Genomic DNA, 25,436 nt, shown 5'->3' with positions numbered 1-25,436 from the left:
TAGAATCATAGAATCATAGAGTTGGAAGAGACCACAAGGGCCATCGAGTCCAACCCCCTGCCAAGCAGGAAACACCATCAGAGCACTCCTGACATATGGTTGTCAAGCCTCTGCTTAAAGACCTCCAAAGTAGGAGACTCCACCACACTCCTTGGCAGCAAATTCCACTGTCGAACAGCTCTTACTGTCAGGAAGTTCTTCCTAATGTTTAGGTGGAATCTTCTTTCTTGTAGTTTGGATCCATTGCTCCGTGTCCGCTTCTCTGGAGCAGCAGAAAACAACCTTTCTCCCTCCTCTATGTGACATCCTTTTATATATTTGAACATGGCTATCATATCACCCCTTAACCTCCTCTTCTCCAGGCTAAACATGCCCAGCTCCCTTAGCCGTTCCTCATAAGGCATCGTTTCCAGGCCTTTGACCATTTTGGTTGCCCTCCTCTGGACACGTTCCAGTTTATCAGTGTCCTTCTTGAATTGTGGTGCCCAGAACTGGACACAGTACTCCAGGTGTGGTCTGACCAGAGCAGAATACAGTGGCACTATTACTTCCCTTGATCTAGATGCTATACTCCTATTGATGCAGCCCAGAATTGCATTGGCTTTTTTAGCTGCCGCGTCACACTGTTGGCTCATGTCAAGTTTGTGGTCAACCAAGACTCCTAGATCCTTTTCACATGTACTGCTCTCAAGCCAGGTGTCACCCATCTTGTATTTGTGCCTCTCATTTGTTTTGCCCAAGTGCAATACTTTACATTTCTCCCTGTTAAAATTCATCTTGTTTATTTTTGCCCAGTTCTCTAATCTGTCAAGGTCGTTTTGAAGTGTGATCCTGTCCTCTGGGGTGTTAGCCACCCCTCCCAGTTTGGTGTCATCTGCAAATTTGATCAGGATGCCTTTGAGTCCATCATCCAAGTCGTTGATAAAGATGTTGAATAAGACCGGGCCCAAGACAGAACCCTGTGGCACCCCACTAGTCACTCTTTTCCAGGATGAAGAGGAACCATTGATGAGCACCCTTTGGGTTCGGTCAGCCAGCCAGTTACAGATCCACTGAGTGGTAGCATAGTCAAGACCGCATTTTACCAGCTTCTTTACAAGAATATCATGGGGCACCTTGTCAAATGCCTTGCTGAAATCAAGGTAGGCTACATCCACTGCGTTCCCTTCATCTACCAGGCTTGTAATTCTGTCAAAAAACGAGATCAGGTTAGTCTGACATGACTTATTTTTCAGAAATCCATGCTGACTATTGGTGATCACAGCATTCCTTTCTAGGTGCTCACAGACTGTTTGCTTAATGATCTGCTCCAGAATCTTCCCTGCTATTGATGTCAGACTGACTGGGCTGTAATTATTTGGGTCCTCTCTTTTCCCCTTTTTGAAAATAGGGACAACATTTGCCCTCCTCCAGTCTGCCGGGACTTCGCCTGTTCTCCAGGAATTTTCAAAGATGACTGCCAGTGGTTCTGAGATCACATCTGCCAGTTCTTTTAATACTCTTGGATGCAGTTCATCTGGCCCTGGAGACTTGAATACATCTAAACTAGCCAAATATTCTTGTACTATCTCCTTAGTTATTCTGGGCTGTGTTTCCTTTGCTGAATCATTTGCTCCAAATTCTTCAGGTCGGGCATTGTTTTCTTTATCGGAGAAGACTGAGGCAAAGAAGGCATTGAGTAGTTCAGCCCTTTCTGTGTCCCCTGTTTGCATTTCACCATCTTCTCCTCTGAGTGACCCCATTGTTTCTTTGTTCTTCCTTTTGCTACGAACATACCCATAAAAGCCTTTTTTGTTGCTTTTAACCTCTCTAGCAAGCCTGAGTTCATTCTGTGCTTTAGCTTTTCTGACTTTGTGTCTACACGTGCTGGCTATTTGTTTGAATTCCTCTTTGGTGGTTTCCCCCCTTTTCCATTTTTTGTACACATCCTTTTTTAATCTTAATTCAGTTAAAAGTTCTTTAGATAGCCACCCTGGCTTCTTTAGGCACCTTCCATGTTTCCGTCTCATTGGTATTGCCTGACGTTGTGCTTTTAGTATCTCCCTCTTAACAAACTCCCAGCCATCATGAACTCCCTTTCCTTTTAGTATTGTTGTCCATGGGATCTCACCCAGCACTTCCCTAAGTTTTATGAAGTCGGCTTTCTTAAAGTCAAGAAATTGAGTCCTAGTATGCTTGGCTGCTCCTTTCCGCTGTATAGTAAACTTCAGAAGAGCATGATCACTCGCGCCTAATGATCCTTCCACTTCTACCCCACTAACCAGGTCATCAACATTGGTTAGGACCAGATCTAAAATGGCTGTTCCTCTTGTTGCTTCTCCCACTTTCTGGACAATGAAGTTGTCTGCAAGGCCAGTGAGGAATCTGTTTGACCTTATGCTCTTGGCTGAGTTTGACGTCCAACAAATATCTGGGTAATTGAAGTCCCCCATTACTACTATCTCCCTTCCTTTTGCATGCTTGGCCATCTGTTCCAGGAAGGCATCATCTATGTCCTCCGTTTGGCTTGGGGATCTATAGTAAACTCCCACAATGAGGTCTCTGTTATTCTTCTCTCCCTTAATTTTGACCCAAATGCTCTCACTTTGGCTTTGAGGATCTAAATCTTGGATCTCTTCACAGGTATACACATCCCTGACATATAACGCCACTCCTCCTCCTTTCTTGTCTGGTCTGTTTCTCTGAAATAGATTGTATCCCCCCATTATTACATTCCAATCGTGGGACTTATCCCACCAGGTTTCAGTGATGCCTATTATGTCATATTTAGTTTGCTGTACCAAGAGCTCAAGCTCATCTTGTTTATTTCCCATGCTTTGCGCATTAGTGTACAGACATTGAAGTCCATTAATCATTCCCCCGTGTCTCTTATTTAAGGATTTTTTCCTCCCACCACTAGGTCCGCGTGCTGTTTGCTCCATTTGGTCTATGACATTTGGATGATCATCTTCATTAATTGATAGACTCCTACCTTCAGGAGCACTGTCTCCCTCCCCCACATTAGTCAGTTTAAAGCCCTCCTGATGAGGTTTCTGAGATTTTTTGCAAAAACATTTCTCCCAACCGTTGTGAGATGCAGCCCATCACTTGCCAGAAGTCCATCTTCAAGAAACTGCAGTCCGTGATCTAAGAATCCAAACCGTTCCTGTTTACACCATTTGCGAAGCCAGCTGTTCACTTCCACTATTTTCCCCTCTCTCCCTGGGCCACGTCGTTCAACTGGGAGGACAGATGAGATGACAATTTGTGCATTTAGTTGCTTCAATTTCCTGCCGAGAGCCTCGTAGTCTCTTTTGATCTTCTGGAGGCTATTGCTTGCAGTGTCGTTGGTTCCCACATGAACCAAGAGGAAGGGGTATTTGTCAGTGGGTTTTATGATTCCTTGCAGTCGTTCAGTTACATCTTGGATCTTAGCCCCGGGGAGACAGCACACTTCCCGAGACATCTTGTCAGGCCCACAGATCACTGCTTCTGTTCCCCTCAGTAGGGAATCCCCTATCACCACTACACGCCTCCTCTTGGGTTTGGTCGGGGTTCTTCCGTGAGCTGTCCGTTCCAAGGTCGCCTGCACATTCCCTGAGGACTGACTTTGCTGCTCGTCTTCATATACCTGATTGACTGTAATGAGGGAGAGATCCTCAAATGGAGTCTGCTCTTCGTCTTCCATGCTAGGGGAGAGGACCTCAAAGCGATTGTGTATTTCTAAGCAATCAGAGTGAACCCTGGGCCTCCTACTTCTTTGAGTCACGTTTCTCCATATATCTGGCTCCTGTGTTGGTGAACTAGACTCCTTCTCAGGGGAGTCCCCTGTCTCCTCCTTGGTGGAGACGGTGTGCTCTGTTGCTTCCAAGAAGAGCTCCAGCTCTCTAATTCTTTGGAGCGTAGCTACACGTTCCTCCAGTTGCTGGACTTTGTCTTTTAAGAGGGCAATCAACATGCAATTGCTGCAGGTAAAGCTGCCTGCAACCTTTGGCAAGATGGCAAACATTGCGCAGGAATTGCAGGCGACTGCAGCTGTTCCCTCCCCTTCCATCTTGAGATCGTGTCGTTGGGGTTGGCTACAGAGCTCCTCCATCATAAAAAGCTTGAAGACAGGACAAATAACTTCCTTCACACAAAAAAACACCTAGATCTCCCTCAACAAACGTTTGAGACTAGCTCCCCTAAATCTAAAAGATGGATTTTTGCTCCTTCTTCAACTGATGCCCTACAAACTCTGATAAGCTCCTCCCACAGCTAATCCCCTGCCTCAACAGAAACCCTACCCCCTCTGACCTTTACACAGGGAAAACAGCTAATCAGCCTCAAAGAAACACACAGACACAAGAAAACCCTTTTTGCTTTTTCTTCAACTGATGCCCTACAAACTCTGATAAGCTCCTCCCACAGCTATTCCCCTGCCTCAACAGAAACCCTGCCCCCTCTGACCTTTACACAGGGAAAACAGCTAATCAGCCTCAAAGAAACACACAGACACAAGAAAACCCTTTTTGCTCCTTCTTCAACTGATGCCCTACAAACTCTGATTTTAAATATGAGGACTCTCATTTTAAATATCTCTACCATATGTAGGCTATAGAAACTATAGAAGCTATATTGCCGGGAGGTGGGGGGAGAAGAGAAGAGTCTTTAATCAAGTCTTTAACCATGGCAACCCTTAAAACCCTTATTTCCCTCAGAGTTACAATTCACCAAGTTCTCTGTGACAAGGAATAGATAGTGAAGCCACTCTACGTATTATATCTCTGAGAGGGGAACAGGGAGTCTCCTCTCAGCAAACTACAGCTCCCAGAATGCTTTGGGGGAAGCCATGACTGACTGAAGGAGTACTAGAGTGATTTAAATGTGGTGTGGATGTGGCCCTCGAGGGAGAAGGCAAGCAATCAGGAGGTAAGTGGGAACACAATGGAGCCCTTGGGGGCCATTTTGCTCAGCAGCCTCCAGTGCCATTGTGTTCCTCCCAGGGAAACACAGCACTCGTCCCCACTGCCTGCCTTCTGAGATGTGGGACCATTCCCAAGGGCAGCTTGTGACACAGCATTGTAGGGCAAGGCTGTTTCAAAGGAAGGTGGGAAAATGCATTTCTGCCACACAGCAGCCTGGATAATTTGTGTGGGCTGTGAGTGTTTTCCCTTTTTCTCTTCAGCGGTGTCTCCCAAATACATTTCTGTTCCAAGCAAACAATCAGAATTCATTGCCCGTCCTCTTGCAGACAAGGCCTTGAGAAGGATTCTTGTCAAGATGGCGGTCTGGCAGTGGATCACCTGCCACTCCGACTCATATATACCTCCATGCAGTGACTTAACTCGCCCTGCCCATCAGAATCAATGAGGAAAAAATCATGATGATTTATGTGATCTTTGAATCAAGTCTACTTACAGGCAAAAGCGGGCTGTGGGGGGCAGGGGTTGATTCTAGGATTGTGGAGAGCTGTCTGCATCCTGAACAGCGCACCCCGGGCTTCGGGCAGCTCTCCGTAACCCTTGGGAGCCCGGCACGAAGTCACGCCGGCTCCCTAGGCTTGCGGGTAGCAGCCTGTTCTGGGGGCTGTGGTCCGCCATAGGTGCGCCCTATGGGGCGAAAAATACGGAAAGTCTCCTGGACTACCTAGCAATGGATGATCTTTGCCTTAATTTGTAACTCAATGCTTTGAACATCCCACTGGCATTTCATTTTAAATGCTGATAATGTTTCATTGCAGATTTTTTATTATCATTTTGGTATCTCTTTGTTAACAAAGTATTTTCATACATATGAAAAGCAAATCTTGGATTGAGAAAATTATGGTTTGTAAAGTGAAAAGATTTTTTTTTTAAAAAAAGTTATGTTTGCCTCTGTTCTAAAATTTGGTTTTAAAGTAAAGTGTTTCAATATATTTGGGTTTGTTTATAAAGCAGAAGCTCCTGGAAGCAAAAAATGAGCTCTGTATCAACAAAAGTTTTACCTATAATTATTCATAATGAAAAGTTGTAAGAAACATGAGATTTTCCACCCTTGAGCTTTTGAACTACAACTCCCATCAATCTTGGCCGTACGGGCTGAGCCTTATGGGAGTTGTTTCCCAACATCTGAGCAACCCCATGTTGGATATCCCTGCTCTATACTTTTTAAATTTAATTTCCATTCCACTTTATATGTTCAAGAAAAACCTCAAAGCGGTTCACAGCATATTAAATCAATAAAACAATGTGAAAAATGTGAAATATAATAACTACTACTACTGCTACTACTAATTTATTATTTATACCCCACCCAGCTGGCTCCCCCCAGCCACAATATAGGGTATACAGTCAAAACAACATAACAGAAAACAAAAATATTATCTTAAAGATTTCAAAATAAAACAGTACAAAGGTCAACTACAGAATTCATATTTAACATAGTAGAGCTGGGTGAGTCTGGGCCCCACCCCTTTGGCCAGGTGGAAAAGACCTTGCAGGGAGTGGACTTTACATCTCACAGCAGGGCGATGTTCCTCCGGCCTCATGAGCAGCCTCTCTAATGGGACCCAAGTGTTTTTCTGGTTGCAATTAACTTAATCTTCCCTAGATCTGCTTTCAGCAGAAGCATGTGCCAATCCCACTGCCCAGCTTCAAACTCAAAGTAGCAAGCACATGTATCCTGTAGGTGCACTTGGCTCTTCCTGTTCAGCGTCGCTAAAACTCTCTTCCCCCCACCCCCTCTCACGAAACAACAGCCTACTTTTAAGCACCCTGAGAGTTATTTACCATCTCCCCACCACAGCTCTCACAGTGCATGTGCGATAAACATGCTTTGCTCTAATGTCTCCTGAAGCATCTTACGCTCCCAGCCAAATGCTAAATGCACGCTCACTGATTACAGGAACGTACTCGGGAGAAACACGAACTAGCCTTGCATGGATAAAGCATCCCCTCTACTTCTCTTCTCTTCCCTTCTCTCTGCTCCCCCCCCCCAGCCTAGGCCCACACTTTCTCACCTAAACCAAAACCTAACCACCGTCATGAGGGACCCAGCTAAGGAGAGCTGCACTGAGGCAGATTTGTGGGAACCTCCCCCTCCCCTGAATCTTCCCAGGAGCAGGAGGACTGTATAGATTTGGAAAAGTGATTTGCAGAGGAACATAGTTCAGAAGGCAGAAGCTGAGAAATACTGGATGGGGAACAGCTTGCAGAAGAAACTCTGGAGGGGGGGAGAGCTAACAGATTCTCTGTTTCTGGAAAGCATCCATCCACTCTCCCCAAGGTCAAGGAGAGCAGCAAAAGTGGCAGGACAGAAAGCACAGCGGGTACAGGCTCAGGTTACGAGACGCAGAAGTGGCAGGGGTGCCTAGCGATGTGAGGGGGTGGACCTCTTCATTGGGAGCACCGCCATTTCTAGAAGACGGGTTCTTTGTCCCCTTGCTGGGATCATTAAAGTTTCTAACTGGTAAGAAGACTCCTTTTCCTTTGTTCTGCTTATCGACGACCAAGGGGGAAGGAAGGCAATTCCCTGAAGCCTGACAGATGCTGATCCACAAGACAAGGGCAGCCCATCATTTTGGCAGTGAAGGGCGGAGGTCAAAACTCAACAGATTAACCACACACCTTGAACATTCCAGATTCACACTCTCCCCCTTTTTATCTAGCAACAACTTGCACCTTCTTTTGTACATTTAGTATACCTGACCTTCATTACTTTAACACATATATATCTGTATACAAATTTAAATACCAACACCAGAACATCACACGGGTTCCATGCATTTAAAATTCATTTCCGCCTTAATGAGTTTCTTTATGTGAAGTAAAGAGTGCACCTTGAGTGGAACACTGAATACACTTATACGGCTTTTCACCTGGGTGAATTCGCTTATAAATATTAAGGCCTCTACTTCATCTGAAGCTCTTTCCACACTCCATACATTTAAATGGTTTCTCCCCCATGTGAGTTCGTTGATGTCTTCTAAGTGTTCCACTATCAATGAAGCCCTTTCCACATTAAATGCATTTAAATGGTTTCTCCCCCGTGTGAGTTCGTTGGTGTATTCTAAGGGCTCCGCTATGCCTGAAGCTCTTTCCACATTCAATACATTTAAATGCTTTCTCCTCTGTGTGAATTTGTTGATGTATTCTACGGTTTCTACTTTCACTGAAGCTCTTTCCACATTCAGTGCATTTAAATGGTTTCTCCCCCGTGTGAGTTCGTTGATGTCTTCTAAGTGTTCCACTCTCAATGAAGCTCTTTCCACATTCAATGCATTTAAATGGTTTCTCCCCCATGTGAGTTTGTTGATGTCTTCTAAGGCCTCCACTAGAACTGAAGCTCTTTCCACATTCAATGCATTTAAATGGTTTCTCCCCAGTGTGAGTTCGTTGATGTCTTCTAAGTGTTCCACTTTCACTGAAGCTCTTTCCACACTCCATACATTCAAACGGTTTCTCCCCCGTGTGAGTTCGTTGATGTCTTCTAAGTGTTCCACTTTCACTGAAGCTCTTTCCACATTCAATGCATTTAAATGGTTTCTCCCCCGTGTGAGTTCGTTCATGTATTCTAAGGTTTCCAATTTGACTGTAGCTCTTTCCACACTCCACACATTCAAATGGTTTCTCTCCTGTGTGAGTTTGTTGGTGTATCCTCATTCTTCCACAGTGACTAAAGCACATTCCACATTCCCTGCATTTAAACTGTTTCTTTGTTCTTCCCAATGACTTCACAGATGGCTCCGTAGAATTCTGACTGTCATCTTCCTCACCTGTTTGGGAGTGGGGAGGGGGGAGAGAGAATCCTGTTAGACTTTTATGAAAGACATGAAAGGAACTGAACACAGGTGAATTCCCATTTGCACCTTTTCTTATTTTCACACCATTGTCCACTGTCTATTGTGCCTAATTTTTAGGACTAAAGATGAGATAATGGCAAGAGCAACCCATGATCACTCCATTCACACTTAAGAAAGCACCATCATTTTATAATAGAGATCTACGGTGGAACTGGTTTATAAGAACCATCTTGGTCTTTCTCTTTTTCAAGTGAGGAAAGGATCACAGGCTCCAATAGAAGTCTCTCCTATGAGTAGGAAGTAAAACTGAAATGTTCTTATGCCACATGTAACTGTAAAAATATTGCAATATATTAGAACCTAAACAGAGCCTGCTGGATTGGGAAAAGGCCCACCTAGTCCAGCACCCTGTTCTCACAGTGGCCAAGCAGAAGCCTGTAGGAAACCAGCAAGCAAGATTTCAGCCCAAGAGCCCTCTGCCCTCCTGTGCTTTCCAGAAACTAGTATTAAGAAGCATTATTGCCTAGGACCGCAAGGGCAGAGCACATACACCAGCCTAATCCTTTTTTTCAAGCTATCCTAGTTGCTGGCAGTCACTGTCTCTTTGTTGGTTTCGTGCACTTAATTTGAAATTTGTACCAAGGTTGTACCACAGTATCTCCATGTCAGCTTATGCATGAACACAATTACAGGGGCGCTATAAATTATTATCCCACTCACCCACTCTCACACACAACCCGACTGTAAGAAGGGCGTTTACACAATTTGCTTATAAAACTGGCCACCCTCGGCCATCCCCAATCCTATGTGTAGAGCCTCCAGCCACAGGTATTGTGTATCATGACACCAGGTCCGTTGTCCCAAAAGACCACCAAATTGGGGAGGTTCATGCATCTATTGCATTTTGATGCTGGTGGAATGTATCACTCTGACTCAGTCTTTTAAAAAATAAAAGTAACATAAACTATTTAAATATATGAAGTATCATTAATGACGGGAAGCATTTCCATAACCGCCTTCACCCATTTTTCTGGATTGGTGTACATCATTATTGTCACTTAATCCTGCATTGGAAATAACACTAGAGATTTAAAAGCACAGAGGAAGAAAATCTGCCCCCACTACTTTATGAAAGGGATTCCAAAAACAAAGACCTGCTTTAGAGAAGGCCTTGTTAAGGGTTTCAGAACTCACAGGGTTAAAGAGTTCTGAGTGACGTCTCACATTCTTGAGGCATGGTTACAGATACTTACGGGAGTGGTTTACTCTGAGTGTTTTCAGTCTGTTTCTCGTACGCAACACGAGAGGGAACATGGGCGAGCTTTCGCCGGGTGTGATTTATGCTGTTGTTCTACACGATTAAAGGCTAAGAAGATAAGGAACGCCTTGTGTGTGTTCTGATTTATTCGCTCTGCTAAACTGGCCAAAGAGGGCAGAGAGGACGTTTCTGTGATCGCCAGGGAGCAGAGGTGCGCAGTGAAAGCCTGCAGCACTCCATGTTGGCCCTCTTGGCGGCCATAGGTTATGGGCAGTTTGCCAACGCTTTGAAGCTGTTGCAGGAGGAACGTCCCATGTGTGGGGGAAGCCAGCTGTGAAGACGCTGGGGCCAGCTAGAGCTTTGCTTTCTTCGAGGCTGAAAGGAGCTCACTGGGGAGAGGAAGCTGATCTGCCGGAAGCCGGAGGAAGCTACTGCCGAGACATGAGTACGCTTAGCCCCCGGGGGAGAAGATGGCAGACAGCCATGAATCATACACTGTCCCCTTCAAAAAATTAAACAGCCAAAATTGGCAAGAATGGAGCCGGAAGCTAAGCACCTGGCTGGTAGCCAAGGGGCTGTGGGAGGCGGTCCAAGGGCCCCCACTACCACCAGCGGCGGCCGGTGCTTTGGCAGCAGATGTTGCAGCTGCTCATGCTTCGCAGAGGAAAAACCAGAAAGCCCTGGGAGCTATAGTGCTCAGTTTGGAGGGTTCACAGCTACCCTTGGTGGAGGGGCTTGACACTGCTCAGGAAGCTTATGCAGCTCTTGAGAGGGTGCACCACAGGACCACGGCTGGTGCAAAGATCCACACCACCAGGCGCTTGTTTGAGATGAAGTTGCGTCCCGGTGGGAACATCAGACAGCATGTTACTGAGATGCTCTCTGTTTTCAATGAGTTGAGGCTGTTGCAAGTCAACTTTTCAGAGGAGCTGAAGGTTTATATTCTGCTCAGCTCTTTGACAATTTGTGTCTAACTTTGGAATCGATGAGTCCCGGAGATTTGACTCTGGAGTACGTGACAGGACGCTTGGCTGACGAACAGGAACGCCGGGTCAGAGAGGGCAGAGCTGGCACAGGGAGCCCGTCCGGTTGCAGGGGGGGCAGGCCAGCTGAAAGCTCTGTTGAGGCTTTTTCCACTCGTCAGTGTTATATCTGTGGGTCCAACAACCATTTCAAAAGAGCTTGCCCGCAGAGGAGAAGAGAGGCCGGGCAGGATGTCTCCAAGGACGTTTCCCATGGGAACCAGTCTAGGAGAGGAGGCCAGCGTGGGAACGCGAAGGGAGGACGTGACTCAGAGAAGGGAGACTGTTATCATCTCACTGCTTCCATGGCAACTTTAAAAAACAACCCCAGCAAGGACAGAGTGTTGCGCTGGATAATTGATTCGGGTGCCAGTCATCACCTGATAGGAGCGCCACCTGCTGGGGAGCTGCGGAACTGCAGGGCTGTTTCAGCTGGGAAAACTGTTCAGTTTGCTAATGGGTCACAAATGCCAGTGTCTAACGTTGCAAATGTTTATGTTTCCTTTTTGCAGGTGGAGCTAGAGGTCTACGTTGTGCCAGAGATGCATTGTTGCCTGTTATCTGTACCTGCTCTTGTAAAGGAAGGGTACAAAGTTTGTTTTGAAAATGATGTCTGTTCCATTTTCAGAGGGGGGAAACAGCTTGTCAACGTGGAATGCAAGAACAATCTCTTTGCTCTGGAATCACCCCTGGAGGGTGGGGGGAATGCCGGAAGAGCACAGGCGCAGTGTGCTAGTGTTCCCAGCCATGATTCTTGTGTTCATCTATGGCACAGGAGAACGTTACACACCTGTTTAGAAGATGTTCAAAGGCTGCCCAGCTGCACTAAGGGTTGCAAACTCAAAGCATGTGGGAGATCCCTAGAGTGCAGGGCATGCAGAAAAGTAAAGGTACAAAGGTGAAGTTATCCCAGGGTGGAGAGGGTAACCACAAAACCTTTTGAGCTTGTACACACAGACCTTGCAGGACCCATGGAGTGTCAGAGTCTGGGTGGGGCCAGGTTTGTGCTGACGCTGACAGATGATTTTACTCAGAATGGGTGGTCTTTCTCGCTGAGAACGCAAGGGGAGGCGGCGCAACTGATCAAGGATTGGGTTGCGGAGGTGGAACTAAGGTTCTCCACCAAGGTGCAAGGGTTCAAGAGCGACCGTGGGTCACAGTTTACTGGGTCTGCTCTGAAGGAGTTTTTCAAACAAAAGGGAATTCGTCACCAGGTGACGAATGCTAAGTCTCCTCAAGAGAGAGGCGTGGCAGAACACAGGAGTGAAACACTGGCTGAAGCTGTCAGGGTTTTACTATGTGACTCTGGGCTGCCTCAGAGCTTTTGGAGTGAAGCTTGGAAATCTGCCAGTTTTATCTTTAACAGATCCTACAACCACGTTGTAGGTGACACACCGTTTATCTGTTGCACCGGAAAAAGCCACAGGTGCATTTCTTCTGTGTGTATGGTTCCAGGGCTTGGGTGCCTATACCAACAGCTCAACGGAAGGAAGGTGGTCCAAGGTACCAGGAAATGATCTTCTGTGGGTATGAACCAGCGACAAATGGGTGGAAGTTTGCATACCCAGGGGGTGGTCAGACCAAGCTTCTGGTCAGTAAGCATGCTGCGTTCTGTGAGCAGGATGGTTGGTCAAGACTTAATGATGGTCCTGATGTTCTCTCAGAATGTCTATCTGATTCTGAGGAGGAAGGAGAGACAGAGGCGGAGCCTGTTGCTGAGGACCAGGTCTCTGATGAGGGTCAAGCACAGGGGTGGGTTTCTCCACAGGCTGTTAAGCGAGAACCCAAGAGTGAGCCTTCATCTCCTGTTAGCAAAGTCCAGAAGGCCCGAAGACGCAGCAAGTCAGAGGGGGAGTCTTCTGAGGTAGGAGACACGCTTGCTGATCCCAGTGGGTCAGGAGGAGCACCTGAGGTTGTGCTCCGGCGGTCAACTCGCACCACAAAGGGTGTTCCACCTGAGAGGTTTGAGGTCACCAGTGCGTGGATTGGTTTCGCACAGTGCGATTCTGGGAGTGTTGAAGGGGTTCAACAGTTGCCTGGGACAGATGCCAGTGGGAGGCAAAAGGCAATGGGAGGTGAGTTGAACTCAAAAGAGGTCTGTAAATAGGTGTTCACAGGTTCCCTCAAGATGCAAGACGAGAGGGGGTGTTCTGAGTTCTGAGTGACGTCTCACATTCTTGAGGCATGGTTACAGATACTTACGGGAGTGGTTTACTCTGAGTGTTTTCAGTCTGTTTCTCGTACGCAACGCGAGAGGGAACATGGGCGAGCTTTCGCCAGGTGTGATTTATGCTGTTGTTCTACACGATTAAAGGCTAAGAAGATAAGGAACGCCTCGTGTGTGTTCTGATTTATTACCCACACTCTGCATCGCTTCTGTCCGCTGTATTCGCTCTGCTAAACCGGCCAAAGAGGGCAGAGAGGACGTTTCTGTGATCGCCAGGGAGCAGAGGTGCGCAGTGAAAGCCTGCAGGACTCCATGTTGGCACTCTTGGCGGCCATAGGCCTCACCCCTTCCTTCCTTCCTTCCTTCCTTCCTTCCTTCCTTCCTTCCTTCCTTCCAGAAGTTATGGTAGCCTCTGCTTTATGAAACTGATTATTTTGCAAGTTGCCGCCCCCCCAGTTGAGGCAGAAATACAGCTAATATGGGAATCACAAAGATACAGCTGAAAGCTGGAACATGAGTTGCCACATGATGCAAATGGCTGCGTATAACACAGCTTACCAACATGCACACTATCACAACGTAAAAGAACGCGGTAGGCATCAGAACATATTCAGCAGAAATAGCCAGTGCTTGTTAGAAATAGGAGCATGTGCAGAAGTTCTTGCGGAAAGGGGGCGGGGCCTTCAAAGGTCTCATAATCGACCCAAAACAACAGATAAATTATATAAATACCACTGCCTGGACCACATATGTGGTGGAGGTGTGAGGAAATTAAGAAATTTTGGATAGCAGTATACGAAGAATCAAAGATGTTGAAAATATTGATAACAAACAAACCAGAGACATATCTCCTTGGATTGACAGATGATGAGATACCATGGGGGGGGATTTTCCATATGCAAGTACAGCTGCTAGAATAGTGATTTCTGCTAGGTGGAAGTCAAAAACAATACCCACAAACATGGAATGGATTTGTAAACTAAATGAATATTTAATTCTGGCAAAATTAACTGCTATAATAAGAAATCAGTCGAATCAAAAACTTAAAAAGGAGTGGAATTTTTTTGATGACTATATGGCAAAATATTGCTCAAAAAAAGATATGCTAATATGCCTAGATCGCTCACTTGCTCGGTCCCTGCTCCTGCCAACCTAGCAGTTCAAAAGCATGTCAAAGTGCAAGTAGATAAATAGGTACCACTTCAGCGGGAAGGTAAACGGCGTTTCCGTGCGCTGCTCTGGTTCGCCAGAAGCGGCCTAGTCATGCTGGCCACATGACTGTCTGCAGACAAATGCCAGCTCCCTCGGCCAGTAAAGCAAGATGAGTGCCCCAACCCCAGAGTGGGCCATGACTGGACCTAATGGTCAGGGGTCCCTTTACCTTACCAATGCTGAAGAAACTGAACTTGACCAATTCTAGGAAGACTTACAACACCTTCTAGAACTGACACCAAAGAAGGATGTTCTTCTCATCCTAGGGGATTGGAACGCTAAAGTAGCGAGTCAAAGAGATAAAAGGAACAACTGGCAAGTTTGACCTTGGAGTTCAAAACGAAGCAGTGCAAAGGCTAATAGAGTTCTGTCAAGAGAACAAGCTGGTCATAACAAACACTCTTTTCCAACAACACATGAGATGACTCTACACATGCACATCACCAGATGGGCAGCATCGAAATTAAATTGATTATATTCTTTGCAGCCAAAGATGGAGAAGTTCTATACAGTCAGCAAAAACTAGACCTGGAGCTGACTGTGGCTCAGATCATCAGCTTCTTAGAGCAAAATTCAAGCTTAAACTGAAGAAAGCAGGGAAAACCACTGGTTCAGTAAGATACAATCTAAATCAAATCCCTTATGAATACACAGTGGAAGAAAGGAACAGATTTAAGGATTTAGATTTGGTGGACAGAGTGCCTGAAGAACTATGGATGGAGGCTCGGAACATCATACAGGAGGCAGCAATGAAAACCATCCCAATGAAAAGGAAATGCAAGAAAGCAAAGTGGTTGTCCAATGAGGCCTTACAAACTGCGGGGGACAGAAGGCAAGCAAAATGCAGGGGAGATAGTTAAAGATACATGAAATTGAATGCAGACTTCCAACGAATAGCAAGGAGAGACAAGAGGGACTTCTTAAACGAGCAGTGCAAAGAAATAGAGGGGAAAAATAGAATGGGAAAAACCAGAGATCTGTTCAAGAAAATTTGGAGATATGAAAGGAACATTTTATGCAAAGATTACCATAATAAAGGACAAAAGTGGTAAGGGCCTAACAGCAGCAGAAGACATCAAGAAGAGGTGGCAAGAATACACAGAGTAATTATGCCAGGAAGATATGGATGTCCCATACACCCCAGGTAGTGTGACTGATGACCTTGAGCCAGAGATCCTGGACAGTGAATTCAAATGGGCCTTAGAAAGCACTGCTAATAACAAGGCCAGTGGAAGTGATGACATTCCAGCGGAAACTTACAAGATGATACTGTTAAGGTGCTACACTCAATATGCCAGCAAGTTTGGAAAACTCAGCAGTGGCCAGAGGATTGGAGAAGATCAGTCTAGAAGGCAATGACAAAGAAGGGCAGCGCCAAAGAATGCTCCAACTACCGCACAATTGCACTCATTTCACACGCTAGCAAGGTTATGCTTAAAATAATAATAATAATAATAATAATAATAATAATAATAATAATAATAATTTTTTATTTGTACCCCACCCATCTGGCTGGGTTTCCCCAGCCACTCTGGGCGGCTTCCACAGAGACCAAAAATACAGTGAAATGTCACACATTAAAAACTTCCCTGAACTTAAGATGTCTTCTGAATGTCAGGTAGTAGTTTATCTCTTTGACATCTGATGGGAGGGTGTTCCACAGGGCGGGCGCCACTACCGAGAAGGCCCTCTGCCTTGTTCCCTGTAGCTTTGCTTCTCGCAATGAGGGAACCGCCAGAAGGCCCTCAGCGCTGGACCTCAGCGTCCAGGCAGAACGATGGGGGTGGAGACGCTCCTTCAGGCATACTGGGCCGAGGCTGTTTAGGGCTTTAAAGGTCAACACCAACACTTTGAATTGTGCTTGGAAACGTACTGGGAGCCATTGTAGGTCTTTCAAGACCGGTGTTATGTGGTCTCGGCGGCCGCTCCCAGTCAAAATTCTACAAGGCAGGCTTAAGCAGTATGCGGACCGAGAACTCCCAGAAGTACAAGCTGGATTTTGGAGGGGCAGAGGAACCAGAGAACAAATTGCAACAATGCGCTCGATTAGGGAGAGAGCTAGAGAGTTCCAGAAAATCATCTACTTCTGCTTCATTGACTACGCAAAAGCCTTTGACTGTGTGGACCACAGCAAACTATGGCAAGTTCTTAAAGAAATGGGAGTGCCTGACCACCTCATCTGTCTCCTGAGAAATCTCTATGTGAGACAAGAAGCAACAGTTAGAACTGGATATGGAACAACTGATTGGCTCAAAACTGGGAAAGGAGTACGGCAAGGCTGTATATTGTCTCCTTGCTTATTTAACTTATATGCAGAGGACGAGATGGTTGGACAGTGCTCTCAAAGCTACTAACACGAGTTTGACCAAACTGCAGGAGGCAGTGGAAAACTGGAGTGCCTGGAGTGCTCTGGTCCATGAGGTCACAAAGAGTCGGACACGACTAAGTGACTAAACAACAACAACGATGTCCAGTCAGCATTCCCTAATGTAGAAGCAATTCTGAGAATGTTCCTTTGAATGATGATTGCAATTGCCATTTGTAAAGATCCGTTTCTCGACTGAAGAGGATAAAAAATGAATTTGGAACAACAATGTCTCAAGATAAATTATGTTACTTCAGCCTCACGTACATAGAAAATGACAAGCTATGCAGTTTATCATTTGATGATATCCGCAGCGACTTTGCTTTGGCAAAGGCAAGAAGGAAAGTATTGCAATTTAGATCATGTTTGTGTACTGTTTTTATACCCACTACACAATGAATCATGATAAAATTATACAGTTGAATGGGTAGTGGGTAGATGCGTTAATACAATTAGTCCTGTAAAATAAATTTTATGTACAGGTGTGCATAGTATTGCTATTATTTATAAATGTGACATATTACTAGAAATGCTGTCTTTTACACTCACTAAGTGTAACAGGGTACAAAGGTCTGCTGTCCCAATGAAGAATGTGGACTATTATGGTAATATTGATACTTATATCTAAAAAATGCATTGTATTAACTACAATTGCATTGTACAGGTAATAACAATTAATTTCATATAAACAATGCTATTTATAATTATTAGTAGCTTGCATCATATATTTACACCTATTATTATGGCAAGTTTCTAGGACTAGATTAGGAGTCTTTGTAAATTGTGTTTCTAAAGGAACTTTTGTTATTGCCAAATGCCAATGTGTTTGCATTATTAAGTTTGCTATGAATAACAAAATCATTTTAAGTTAGAGCTTAATAATTATTTCACGGGTCTGGGTAAAAGGCGGATCTACACGGATCCTCATGGATCCTCCACTTTTTAAAAAATAACTCCAACAAATTGCAGTGTCAAATCACACCTAGAAGGCACACCTACAAACTGGACTATAAAAAACGTGGATCCAACACTTTGCCACGCTGCAGCACCACAAAAACATGGATCTGAGGCACGGATCCTCATGAATTCATATGATTTTTATATTGAAACAAAATAAAAACACCATGATACTGTAGACCACATCTTAGTGAAGGAATGGGTTTCCCAAATCCAAAACTGACTGTACAGGCATTTTTAAACTGCACCAAAATCGCCATTTCTCCTTAGCTAAAATGCATAAACTTTAGCCGTTGAGCAAATGCAAAACAAGAACACAGCTCTCTCCCTTATCAGTTTGACGGCAAGACTGGCCTTGACTTTACCAGTAGAACAGACACAGACATATCTTATGTTCTGACCACAAATGACGGGGAGACCCAAGTCTGGGACTAACGCCAGAGCATGTTCTCGGAAGTAGTGACCTCTTGCTCCAAGATAGGAGTAGGAACAGGAATATCCTTTTATGGTCAGAAGTACAGGAAGGAAGATCCTTTTATGGTTGAGCGTACCAGAGCAGGAACATATGTGATGTCAACCTGTGTACGTACGCCAACGTGGTTGGGCTCCTAGGGGAGGAGTGAGAGGGTGCCTGGAGGATATATAAACTGCATGAAGCCTGTCATTTCTTTGGACTTGCTGTGGACTAATCACGCAAGTGCCTTCTGCTATCCGGAGAGCAGAATAAACTCTTTCTTTGAACCAACTCGGTGTCATTTTGACTTCCTTCCTCCTGTCCCGGAGCAACGCAGACCCAATCAGTGAACTCCAATAAGGCTACATTAATCTGTAGGCAGAACCAAAAAAATCACGCATCCACGGTTTCGTGGTGCCGCAGTGGTGCAAAAACATGGTTAAAAAACACGGATCCTCATGAATCCTCATGATTTTTGCACTAGATCAGCCCAAACTCACCGTCAAATTACATATCATGTCCAGGGGCATAGCCTGCACCACAAAAATCACGGATCCACGGCTTCCTGGCCATACCGTGGACCAAAAACGTCGTTTTGAAGCATGGATCTTCATGGATCCTCACGCTTTTTGCATTGGGCCAACCCAAACTCACCGTCAAATCACATATCATAGCCAGGGGCACAGCCAACACCACAAAAAACTCGGATCCACGCCTGCCTGGCCATACAGTGGCCCAAAAACGTGGTTCTGAAGCATGGATCCTCATGATTTTTGCACAAGACCAGCCCAAAGTCACTATCAGATCAAACATCATGACCAGGGGCACAGCATCTACCACAAAAATCACTGATCCATGGCTTCCTGGCCATACTGTGGCCCAAAAACGTGGTTCCGAACCACGGATCCTCACAGATCCTCACGCTTTTTGCATTGGGCCACCACAAACTCACTGTCAAATCACACATCATGTCCATGGGCACAGCCTGCACCACAAAAAACTTGGATCCACGGCTTCCTGGCCACATTGTGGCCCAAAATCTTGGTTTCGAAGCACGGATCCTCATGGATCCTCACGCTTTTTGCATTAGGCCACACCTAAATCACTGTCAAATCACACATCATGGCCAGGGGCACAGCATCCACCACTGAGATCCACGGCTTCCTGGCCACTCCATGGCCCAAAAACGTGGTTTTGAATTACAGATCCTCACAAATCCTCACGCTTTTTGCATTAGGCCAACCCAAACTCACTGTCAAATCACACTTCATGTCCAGGGGCACAGCCTGCACCACAAAAAACTGAGATCCACGGCTTCCTGGCAACACAATGGACCAAAAACGTGGTTTTGAAGGTCGGATCCTCACGGATCCTAACGCTTTTTTCATTTGGGCAACCAAAACTCAACGGCGAATCACATATCATACCCCGGGGCACAGACTACACAACAAAAAACTCGGATCCACGGTTATCTGGCAACGCCATGGCCCAAAAACGTGGTTTCGAAGCATGGATCCTCATGGATCCTCATTATTTTTGCACTAGATCAGCCCAAAGTCACCATCAGATCAAACATCATGGCCATGGGCACAGCATCCACCACAAAAATCACGGATCCACGGCTTCCTGGCCACTCCATGGCCCCAAAACATGGTTTTGAAGCATGGATCCTCATGGATCATCACCCTTTTTGCATTAGGTAAAGGTAAAGGTACCCCTGCCCGAACGGGCCAGTCTTGACAGACTCTGGGGTTTGTGCGCCCATCTCACATCTATTGGCCGGGGGCCAGCGCTGTCCGAAGACACTTCCGGGTCACGTGGCCAGCGTGACAACGCTGCTCTGGCGAGCCAGAGCCGCACACGGAACGCCGTTTACCTTCCCGCTGGTAAGCGGTACCTATTTATCTACTTGCCCCCGGGGGTGCTTTCGAACTGCTAGGTGGGCAGGCGCTGGGACCGAGCAACGGGAGCGCACCCCGCCGCGGGGATTCGAACCGCCGACCTTTCGATCGGCAAGCCCTAGGCGCTGAGGCTTTAGCCCACAGCGCCACCCGCGTCCCCTTTTTGCATTGGGGAACCCCAAATTCACCCTTTATTCAAATATCTTGTACATAACCACAGATCTGACCACAAACATCATGGCTCTACTGCTTCATAGCCCTGGCCAGATGCTGCCCTGGATATATGGGCCAATTTTATGGTGGGTGTGCTGTGATGGAGGAAATGGAGTCGGCTGAATCTCTATCCATTAAAGATGGGCATCCAATGGCTGGGCCAGAATAATTTCAGTTTGGTTTGCCAGCTCCCAGCTCTTCATGGGGCTCAATAGTCACTTGTAGCTGCCATCAGGAGTCCCTTTGTGATCCTGGATGCTTCTGTCTCTATGGAGGCATTGGTCACAAATGTAGCCAAACTGGCATTTTTTAATCTATGTCAGGTTAGGCGATTGGTACCGCACCTGTCCCTTTCCAACCTAGCCATGGTGATCCATGCAGTAGTCACCTGCAGACTACTTTAACTTGCTGTACACCTAAGCCGGGGAGGGCAGGGTATAAATGTGAGAGAGAGTGAGAGAGAGAGAGATGCAGGGCTACCCTTGAGATTGCTCCAGAAACTCCAAATGGTCTAAAATGCAGATGCATGAGTCCTTACTTGGACTTTGTGGAGAGCCCACATTCAGTTGGTGGTTCATCAGCTGTATTGGCTCCATGTGGAGTATCGAATTAGGTTCAAGGTTTTGGTGCTAATCTTTAAAGCCCTAAGCAGTCTGTGACCTTTCTTATCTGTGGGAATTACCGTATTTTTCGCTCTATAACACGCACCTGACCATAACACGCACGTAGTTTTTAGAGGAGGAAAACAAGAAAAAAATATTCTAGACAAAACAGTGGATGTATGATTTTTGTGGTTCATGCTGTGGCCACAGACATGTGATGTGACGGTGAGTTTGGGGTAGCCCAATGCAAAAATCCTGAGGATCCATGTGGGTCCATGCTTTGTAACCACGTTTTTGCCCCATTGCGGCCCCATGAAACAGTGGGTGCGTGTGTGTTTTTTGTGCAGGCTGTAGCCATGGACATGCTATGTGATCTGATGGTGAATTTGGGGTGACCCAGTGCAAAAATCCTGAGGATCCATGTGGATCCGTGCTTTGTAACCACGTTTTAAGTGGGGAGGGAAGGAAAAGCACTCAAGGGACAAGGAGCACACGTGGGAGGGGGGTGGAGAAGGGTGCTGCTAATAATGCAGGAGAGGCTCCTCTCCGGCTTTGCTCCTTTAGAACAAGCAGGCTCTGCATCTCTCCCTCCTCCCCAGCAAGGAAACCACGATAGTAACCACTCTGAGACAAATCAAGAAAAAGTGCGACCAACACTCTCCCCCAACAAGCACAGTGAGGTCAACACACACACACACAGAGAGAGAGAACTGGCCCTAAAGTTGCAGGGCGCTGGAAGTCGCAGGGGCGCTGGGGGAGTGAATGGGAAGCAAGAGAAGGAGAACGATCCCTCACACACACACACACAGACACACAGAGTGTCAATTCTAAAGTCGCAGGGGCGCTGGGGGAGTGAATGGGAAGCAAGAGAAGGAGAATGATCCCTCACACACACACAGACACACAGAGTGTCAATTCTAAAGTCGCAGGGGCGCTGGGGGAGTGAATGGGAAGCAAGAGAAGGAGAACGATCCCTCTCACACACAGAGACACACAGAGTGTCAATTCTAAAGTCGCAGGGGCGCTGGGAGAGTGAAGGGGAAGCAGGAGGAGAAGCAGCCGTCACGCACACACAGACACACAGAGTGTCAATTCTAACGTCGCAGGGGCGCAGGGAGAGTGAAGGGGAAGCAGGAGGAGAAGCAGCCCTCACGCACACACAGACACACAGAGTGTCAATTCTAACGTCGCAGGGGCGCAGGGAGAGTGAAGGGGAAGCAGGAGGAGAAGCAGCCCTCACACACACACAGACACACAGAGTGTCAATTCTAACGTCGCAGGGGCGCAGGGAGAGTGAAGGGGAAGCAGGAGGAGAAGCAGCCCTCACGCACACACAGACACACAGAGTGTCAATTCTAACGTCGCAGGGGCGCAGGGAGAGTGAAGGGGAAGCAGGAGGAGGAGAACGATAGCTCAAGCACACACACACAGCCCCTACAGTGCCTAATCCAAAATCGGACAGCAAAAAACTGCAGGCAGGGACAGAGAGCACGGGGTTGTTTTAAAGCAGCCAACTCCCGCTCTGCTTCTCTCCCTCCTTCCCGGCTCCGCTAGCTGACAGGAGCCGCTTACACCCGCTTTGCTGTTTCAAAGCGAGCCACGGACTGCTCACGACTGCAGCAGATTCCCCCGCCATCTGTAGGCATTCGCTCCATAACACGCACAGACATTTCGCATTACTTTCTAGGAGGAAAAATCTGTGTGTTATGGAGCGAAATTTACGGTATCTTCCAATACACCCCCCCATGAGTGTGACGCTCATCCAACAGCAACCTACTGGTGGTCCCTGGCCCAAAACATATCCAGCTGTCCTCAACCAGAGTCAGAGCCTTTTTGGTGGAACGCTTTGTCTAAGGAGAACCAGGGCTCACTGCAATCTATCTCAGTTCTCTCACTTGTCATGGTGAGTGGGCTTGCGCATTCCTATGACCCTTGTGAGCGAAGCCGTTGGGAATCTCGTACTCCCAGCAGGGTCACCCAAGGTGGTAAGGTCAAAGAAAATTAAATATGCTCAGAGTCCTGTAGTGATTTCATGCTCTTTATTGCAGCTTGTAAAACAGTGATTGAATTTCCCCCCAAACCTCAGGCTTTTATATACATTATTTACACAATGAGTCCCGTCTGACTAGCTGATTCTGCTTCCCTCCTGGAGCCTGATTGGTCTTTCCTGCAAGCCAATCAGTTCTTGCATTCTAGGATCCTACTTGCCTATTGCTCTAGGATCCAAGCTTAGTACATAACAGGGAAGGAGCTAGACAAAGAATGATCCAATAAGTCCTCAACGGCAGAACAGGCGGGTGATAACAAGCAGTGTGTTATGATAACAGTGTGTTACAACAGCTCTGAAGGCGGATAAAGGCTGCAGCAGATAGGATCCACCAGTTTGTCGTGAATACTCATGCCATCAGAACAGAGCCCTACTGCGAAGACTGTGCGTTGGTCAGCGTGCACTGATCTACATACATAAAACAAATTCACGCACAGGTGTCTTCCAAAAACCCAACCCAACCCCCCCAAACCCTTCCCCCATGGCGATCATTAAATGGCTACGGGGGCAGGAATGTGAAGCTCCTAGTCATGAACCGACACATGGGCGGTCAGTCGTTCTGACTCAAGGAATGAGGCAGTTGAGCAGCTCAGCAGCTGTAGCCATGACTGAGCAGCCCTTTTTAGGATCCACTATGCTCACCCCGAAAAGGGGAAGGGGCTGGAAACGGTGCCCTAAACATAGTATGCCTCCCTTTTTCCCTGACTGGATTACCGCGCCCAGGTGGAATCTATTTGCCCATAGTTTGAATCCATTATTCTGCATCCTAGTCTCTAGAACAGCAGAAAACAAGCTTGCTCCCTCTTCAACATGACATCCCTTCAAATATTTAAACATGGCTATCATGTCACTCCTTAATCTTCTCTTCTCTAGATTAAACAAATCCAGCTCCCTAAGTCTCTCCTCATAGGGCTTGGATTCCAGACCTTTTACATTTTGGTCACCCTCCTCTGGACATGCTCCAGCTTGACAATATCCTTCTTCAACTGTGGTGCCCAGAACTGGACACAATATTTCAGGTGTGGTCTGACCAACCAGAATAGTGTGGTAGCATTCCTTCGCTTGATCTAGACACTATACTCCCATTGATGCAGCCCAGAATTGCATTGGCGTTCTTAGCTGCCACATCACTCTGTTGATTCATATTCAGCTTGTGGTCGACTAAGATTCCCAGATCCCTTTCACAGGTACCGTTGTCAAGCCAAGTGTCCCCCACCTGTGCATTTCATTTTTTCTATCCAGGTGTAGTACCTTACATTTCTCCCTATTGAACTCCATATTGTTGGTTTTGGCCCAGGTCTCTAGGCTATTCAGGTCATTTTGAATTCTGACCCTGCCCTCCGGTGTATTAGCAACAACTCCCAGTTTGCAGTCATTTGCAAATTTGATTAGCACACCCTCTATTCCATCATCCAAATCATTTATAAAAATATTGAATAGCACCAGGCCCAGGACAGAACCTTGTGGAACCCCAATAGTCATTGTTTTCCAGGATGAATTTGAGCCACTGATGAGCACTCTTTGGGTTCAGCCCATCAACCAATTACAAATCCACCTAACAGTAGCTTTGTCTAGCCCACATTTTACTAGTTTTTTTGCAATAATATCATGGGGGACCTTTTCAAAGAACTTACTGAAGTCAAGGTAAGCTGGTACAAGGGAAAGCAGGATTGTAATTACCGTAAAAATTACTGATCACTTTGGATCAGCAGTCTCAACCTAACCCGCTATGTGGGGAGAGCCACGTGTTCCTTTGGAAGGGTAGTGGAATACAGTGTGATATACTGACAGCTGTTTTAAAAGATGTAACTGTAACTTAAAATCCAGTATCAGAAAAAAACAAAAATAGATGGTCCCTGTGTGGATAGCCAAGTTTGCATGATGGGGCCACCTCCAGTGACCATGTGGCCTGATATAAGAGGGTTCTAAAATCAGTCCTGAAAGTAGACTGATTGAGAATGACACACACATAGCTTTTGCTCTGCCATTAACAAGGTGAGCTGAAGCAAATTCTTGCCTCCCTTTGGGCTTAGCAATATTTCCTACAGCATTCTTGTTGAAGGGCATTGGAGAGTTAGGTGAGGGTCACTTTTCTGTTTTTCCATCAAGCCCCCAGACAAGAATGCTACAGCATCAGCCCCAAACACTCAGTCTCATAACAAAAAATACTCAACGGGGTTAGGGCTGAGGGTAGGGGAAGTACAATCATGATCTTTCCAGTCCTCTAGAAGCTGACCATTTTGGTCATGGAGCCAAATATCTGTTCCCAAGTTTAAAGATCTAAACAAGTAAAGAACAAGCTTGCCCTTTACATGCAAAAGCCCTGAAATTCAGCCCATTGGGCAACAGATCATGGGGCTGGGAGGAGGGAGGTAAGGACTAGCACCTTCTCTGCCCTCCACCTCCAACAGCTACACCTGAAAGTTTCATGATGGGGTTCGATTTGAGAAGCTGAATGTTTATAAAGGCACTTAGCCAATTTCTGCCACAGAAATTCT

The 25,436-nt window shown here is 46.3% G+C and overlaps 3 protein-coding genes across 4 annotated transcripts in view; 1 reads left to right on the top strand and 2 right to left on the bottom strand.

Moving 5' to 3' along the window:
- LOC309524682 (uncharacterized protein) overlaps window positions 1-25,436 on the bottom strand; it is a 139,826-nt gene that overhangs the window by 66,591 nt on the left and 47,799 nt on the right. The window lies entirely within an intron of this gene.
- Window positions 1-25,436, top strand: part of NRM (nurim) — a 143,494-nt gene that overhangs the window by 76,216 nt on the left and 41,842 nt on the right. The gene's annotated exons all lie outside the window — the stretch shown is intronic.
- Window positions 1-25,436, bottom strand: part of LOC309525078 (uncharacterized protein) — a 57,058-nt gene that overhangs the window by 16,767 nt on the left and 14,855 nt on the right. The window contains exon 1 of one of the 2 annotated variants that reach the window (XM_082210448.1): window positions 7,817-7,954. The exons of the other annotated variant lie outside the window; for it this stretch is intronic. The gene's annotated coding sequence lies outside the window, so the exon portion shown is untranslated. Of the gene's footprint in view, window positions 1-7,816; window positions 7,955-25,436 lie in introns of those variants that run through there. 2 annotated transcript variants of the gene reach the window in all.

This window comes from Podarcis vaucheri (assembly GCF_965113315.1).
Source record: "Podarcis vaucheri genome assembly, chromosome: 2".
Classification (NCBI taxonomy): Eukaryota; Metazoa; Chordata; class Lepidosauria; order Squamata; family Lacertidae; genus Podarcis; species Podarcis vaucheri.
This window is presented reverse-complemented; position numbering and strand designations above follow the sequence as displayed.